Here is a 6,694-nt window from a genome sequence, read left to right on the forward strand (position 1 = left end):
ATTCAAAATGGATGAGGGAATTTGCCTCTTTCACATATAGATGTTCTTACTTCACATCTCATGCTCTTTCTGCTGAGCTAGGTGGATGGGAAGGTCACTGTATGGGTTTTCCTGATGAGAATAGAGTTGTGCCTGAGCTTATGGTGGGGGGTAGGTATAGTGTGGGCTATGGCTGAGAATGTGTGTATTAGTCAAGATTCTCCAGAGAAAGAGAACTTGTAGGGTATATATTACTATATTATATTATGTTATGTTATATCATATTTATTATATTATTATATTCTATTTTAAAAGATATACACTAGAAATGATCCTGAGGAGTAATCATTTGTCTTTTCTAGAGAGCTATAGGATAACTATAGGAAATATATCTCTGTCTTATCATCGTCTATCTGAGATTTACTATAAAGAATTGCCTCCCATGATTGTGGAGGCTGAGAGGTCCTAAGATCTGCAGTTGGCTAGTTAGAGACCCAGGCAAGCTTCTCCAAAGTTATAGTTCAAGTCTGATTTTGAGGACCTGAGAATTAACAAAACTGATGTCACAGTTTCAATCCAAAGGCTAGCAGGCTCAAGACACATGTCTTGATGTTTCAGGTAAGTCTGAAAGCAGGAAAAACTTGGTGTCCAAGCTCTAGGTAGTCAGGCAGGAGTTCCCTCTTATCCTTTGGAGGGTCTGCCTTTTTATATCTTCAGATTTTCAATTGATTGGATGAGGTCCATCCACTTGAGGGAGGGCAATCTTTTAATTAGTCTCCCAATTCAAATGTTAATTTTTACCAAAAGTGACTCCATAGTCAAAATGTTGTTTGCCTAAATATCTGGGGATCCAATGGCCCAGTCAAGTTGACACATAAAATTAACCATTATAGAGTGTGAGATTTTCATACCCCTCTAGTGCCTGGCACATAACTGGCATCACCAGGACACAAATGATGTACTCATGCTAGTTGGGTATTTGCCTTAAAACAAAGCTAAAACATTGTATTTCTGCAGCAAACATTTCATAAAACTAAGTTGGTATCATATGATGTAGAAGTCAAAATAAGGACAGGAATAACATATCTATTCATTTTAATCAGAAGCATCTAATCATCTCAAAGTGTTTACCATCATCCTACAGATCTTCAGGAGAAATAAATGTAATTACTCCAAGATCATTTCTAATGTATAGCAATGCCGTTGTGAATGTTCTTTTTGAAGTCTAGCTGAAAAGAGAGCGTTATGGCAACATTGTCTGTTCTCAGTAATTGAAAATAACCAGGATATACAAATATAGAAATGCATGAATAAAATGTGGTGGATGCCCATTTAAACAGACTACACAGTAGTCAGAGGAAACAAATTATGACTATGCTCAGCAGCATGAGCAGTGTTGGATAGAACAAAAAAGCAAGGAGCAAAAATGATCCTAAGAACAGAGCTATTGAGGAATAATAATAACAAAATGAAGAGAGAATTATGTCAACAAGACAATGGATAGGAAGCTCCAAGTCCTTGTTCCCACACAGAAACATTAAATAAACAACTAGAGACTGGCTAAAATAACTTTATATGAGTTTTGAAAATCAGTCAAAGGTCTATAGCAACAATGAATACCCAATCAAGAAAAAGCCACTAAAAGAGTAAGAAATTTCATGACATTTTTACTCACTCATGGTCCATTCCCTATCTGGCATTTCTGTGGTTTGAGGAAAACAGTAGCCTAGTGCTGAATTCCTTTCTGTGAAGTGGAAAGAATAGGGGGTGCATAATTTGCAACTATCTAACCTGTCTAGAGACTGCCAGAGGAATTGGTTTCTGTGTCATTCAACTTAACACTAGTGTAGCTAAAGGTGGCACATTTGAGATAACAGGTTAAGCAAAGCTTCAGGAGGCAAAAGAAACAGCACATTCACAGACTGAGTAATACAAGTGAATTGATAAGGCCACAAGAGAAGCAGGAGCGAGATTCTGAGGACATTTAATATCAGCCCTGTGTATGGAGGAATCAGAAAACCGGAAAGGCACATGTCGAGAAAATATCTGTGAACACAGGTTTCTATTCAGCCTGACCCAAAAGCACAGAACAAGCCCTGGTAATTAGTGAAGATCTTCCCCTGCATGAAGCCAGTCTATCAATTTTCAACAAAAGATCACAAGGCATACAAAGAAAGAGGAAGAATGACCCATTCAAAGGGACAAAATAAACCTCCAGTAACCACGCTTTATGAAAGACAGATATCAGACTTCCTAGACAAAGACTTTAAAACAACATTCTTAATGTGCTCAAGGAACTAAAGTTAAACAGAGACAACACTAAGAAAAATCAAGAAATTGTATATGAACAAAATGAGAATATCAAAAAAGAAATATAAATTATTTAAAAGAACCAAACAAATTCTGAATCAGGAAAATAAAGTAACTGAAATGAAAAAGCACCTAGAGTGGTTCAACAGAAAATTTGAACCGACAGAACAAGTTACTTGAAATCATCAATTCTGGGGAGACAAAAGAATAAAGAAAAGTAAACAGGGTCAAATAGATTTATGTAACATGATCAAGTGGACTATATGTATATATATATACATATATATTATGGGAACTGCAGAAGAAGAAATACAGAAAAGGGCAAAGAGATTATTTGAAGAAATAATGGCCAAAAACTTACCAAATTTGAGGAAAGGCATTGACCTACAAATCTAAGACATTCTATCAACTCTATGTAAGATCATCTTAGAAAGCCACACTGAGACCCATGATTATTAAAGTGTCAAAATGAGAAACAAAGAGAGAATCTTGAAAGCAACAGAAAAGTGACTCACCATATACAAGAGAGCCTCTACTAGATTACCAATGGATCTCTCAGCAGAAATGTTGCAGCCCAGAAGGCAGTGGAATGATGCATTTAAAGTATTGAAAGAAAAAAAACTATCAACAGAGAATTCTATATCCATAAAAACTGTTTTTTTTAATGAATGATAAACTTAAACATTCACAGATAAAAGCTAAAGAAGCTTATTACTGTGAAACCTGTCGTACAAAAAATGCTTATGGGAGTCATTTGGTTTCAAATGAGAGGATGATAGCCAGTAACTCACAGCTAGTGAGTGGCAAATATGTGGACAGATATTAAAAACAAATATTAGTGTAATTTTAGTTTATAACTCCACTGTTTATTTTTCTGTAGAACTTAAAAGACAAATATAAAAATAAGTATAAGTGTACCTATGAAATAGGTACAGAATATATAAAAGTGGAATTATGACATTAATAACATAACATAATGTGGGGTAGGAAGTTAGAGTGTTAGTATATTATTTAAGTTTAGATTTAAAATAGATTGCCATAGCTTTAGAATGTTATATGCTAGCCCTATGATAACCACAAAATATAACAATGGAATATACTCAAAAGGAAATGAGAAGGTAATCAAAATTTTTCACTACAAAAAAAAAACCTAGATACAAAGAAAGGCAATAAGAAAGAAAATGAAGAATACAAAGGTCATACAAAGAGACAAAACAAATAATATAGCAATAGTAAATCCTTTCCTATCAGAAATTGTTTTAGACGTTAAATGTCCATCAGCAGTGTAATGGATAAATAAATCAAGTATGTTATTATGTAATTCTATATTCTGTTTATTTAAGCATAGGAAATTATATTGTTTCTATGCTTCTGGCAATGTTGATACCTTTCTAATCTCCTAGAGTTTTAAAAAACCCTCCGGAAAAAGATATCAAAAAGAACAAGAAAAAGAGATATGTGATAAATATATATATTTATTTATGGATAGCCATAAAACCATCGAGATTCTGTTACTGGTAGTACAAAGCATTGAAGCTACTAGACAATCCCACTCCATGTTGTTACTAAGGTGTAGCAGATTAAATATGGCTGTAAATCTTTTTCTATGGCTCCTTTTGAGAGGTAAAGTCTAATTCCTTTCTTTTTGAATCTTTGATACTTGTACTGATTTGTTTTACATATGTAATGTGGTGACAGTGAAATTTGGAGACATTCAAGGCTAGGAAGAGAGCCTGCAGCTTTCACCTCAGTCTCCTGGAACATTTATTCTAAGTGAATGTAGACACCACGAAAAAGCAGGATGACTCTGAGGTAGCCAAGCTAAGAAGGCCATGTGTATGTGCTCCAGTCAATAATCCCAGCTGAGCACGGCGTCCAGTCATCCCTGCATAAGTGCCAGGACATGTGAGGGAAGCTGTTAATGCTCCTAGACCTGCCCATTCACCAGCTAAGTCCCTCTGAGTGACCTCAATATATGCCACAAGTAGCGTAAGAATCACCAAATCAATTCTGCCTAAATTTTTGATTCATATACCGTGAGATATAATAAATGGATATTATTTTAAGTCACTAGGTTTTACAGTGATCACATATATTTGGTTACTGAGATCAACAACATTGGCATGTTGTTTGGAATTGGTGACAAAAAGAAGCTCGAAGGTCTTCAAGGAGACCACTAGCAAAAGATGGAGGGACAGGAAGAAAATTTTATTGAAGACAGAATGCAAGGAAATCCTTGTATATAGTGGTAAAATTTGAAAATATTTTCCCCTGCAATAATGTGGAATGAAGATTATGAACCTAATAATCTGGTGGATTTTGCAAAGATTTCCAGGTAAAATGTAAATGTGACAGTTGGTTTCTCATAGCAGCCCATAACAAGATATGGATAAAAAGAAATGTAATAAAAAGTTCTCAATGAAGAAATTACACTGAGAAGACCACATGCTAACCTTATTGGCTTTTCATTTTGTTTTAAATTTAATGGAAAGGGTTGTATTAGGGAACTAATTATAGACAGTCACTGAACTGGGTAGACCAGTTTGGAGTCAGTAATTAGTGAAAAATATGGTATGTTAGGATTAGGAGACAGACAGTGGAGATGGATTTAAGCAGACGAATTTTAAATACATTTCATGTGTATAACAACAGGTACTGATCATTGTTGATAGGATGATAAGAAAGGGAGGCTTCAGAGAAGATCTCTGGCATGGGAAATTTGGGGAATAGAGGTATCATTTACTGAGAAGGTTAATATCAGAGAAAGAGCTTTTGGGGGAAAGCAATGTTTAAGATCAAGGCATTGTGTGTGTGTTTTTTTTAACATGTTACATTCGAAAAATGCAAGTAGACACTTGAATAAAGCTGCCATTTATATGGGTCTGAAGTTCCAAAGAGAAATACAGCCTAGAAATATAAAAATGGGAGTTGCTTCCTTAGAGATAATATTCAAGGACACAGAAGTTGAGGACAGTATTTAAGAAGCACATGGAGAGTGAGAGTAAAGAGGCAGAGGCCCATGGAACCCCAGATAGAGAAAGAGTTGACAAAGGAAAGTGAAAAAAGGAGCAGCCAGGGAAGTAGTACCAAGAAATCAGGAGTACCAAGCCAAAATCAGGAGTACCAAGAGTACTACCAAGAAAAGAGAGTGCTTTACAGAGGAATTGCTCAGTAGTAGAAAGAAAGAAAGGAAGGAAGAAAGAAAGAAAGGAAGGGAGGGAGGGAGAAAAAGATAAAAGAGCTCACTCATGGGAATATGCACAGCTAAAATAACAGAGATCTCCACTACAATGTCTTCAGACTGTCTTCCTTTCTGACCAACTTGGCACCACCTGAAGCTGTAAAATGTTTAGAAACTGATCATTAAATGGATTTCGAAAGCTCTTTTGTGCCAGTTTGTCTGCTTGCCTTTTATCTGATCTCTGCACCCAGTTCTGTGTTGGAATATGTACTGGCTAGAATGTCCATTATTATCACAAATACTGAATTAGATGATTCATGAAGGCTGTATCTTCAAAGTCAGATTTCCAGAAGAAAAATAAAATTTTCCACCATCTGAATGCCTGACATTATATGGGCAATGCTCAAAACCAAGGAATGAGAAGCTAATGATAGGATTTCAGGCACTAGGCACTGAGTAAGGGAGGATATTTTAAAGTAAGGTATGAAATCCTCTCACATAGATAATTTCTTGTACTGCTAATGGCTTCAATAAATGTAGAGATAAAATAATGCTGATATAACTTATTTTTCCCTAAAAATCGATTATGCTTTTGAAATTTCAAAGAATATATCAACTCTACCAATGATGCTGAAACTGAAATAGTTTCACATAGAAAAATTTGATTAATTTATCAGACTTTGAACATCACTGGCCAAGTTTCCTTCTCATTATCCAATGTCTCTACACTCCCTGCCCCCTACACGGAGAGGTCAAGTTCCAGGTATTTTATCCCAAGCTCAAGGAAGAGGAGTAACTATACAGGCTGATCAACAATGCCAAAGAGGAAGAGTTTTTTCAGTACCTAAAGTTGAAGTGTACTGAGTGTGGTTTTCCTTTGGAAATTAGGAATGAAGTACATTTTAGATATTAAGACCATGGCTTCAGTGTCAGAATGAACTAGAGTCCAAATCTCAGTGCTACTACTTACTCGATGAACTGACTAGGATACTACTTAACTACTTTAAGCTTCATTTTCCTCACCTGTAAAATGGTAAAAGTAATATTATCAGTGATTACTTGAATATCTGTGAGTTATTGTGAATATTGAATGTGTTAATGCAAGTAAAGCAGTTAGCATTAAATAAATGCTATTATAACTGCAAAAAAAAAGTTTTCAAGCAAAACTTAGAGATAAATGTAAAGGATCAAGGACTTGCTGAGGTCTACAATAGAACTTTATTA

Source organism: Hyaena hyaena, unplaced genomic scaffold (assembly GCF_003009895.1).
Source record: "Hyaena hyaena isolate Hyena2069 unplaced genomic scaffold, ASM300989v1 scaffold_465, whole genome shotgun sequence".
In the NCBI taxonomy this organism is placed as follows: Eukaryota; Metazoa; Chordata; class Mammalia; order Carnivora; family Hyaenidae; genus Hyaena; species Hyaena hyaena.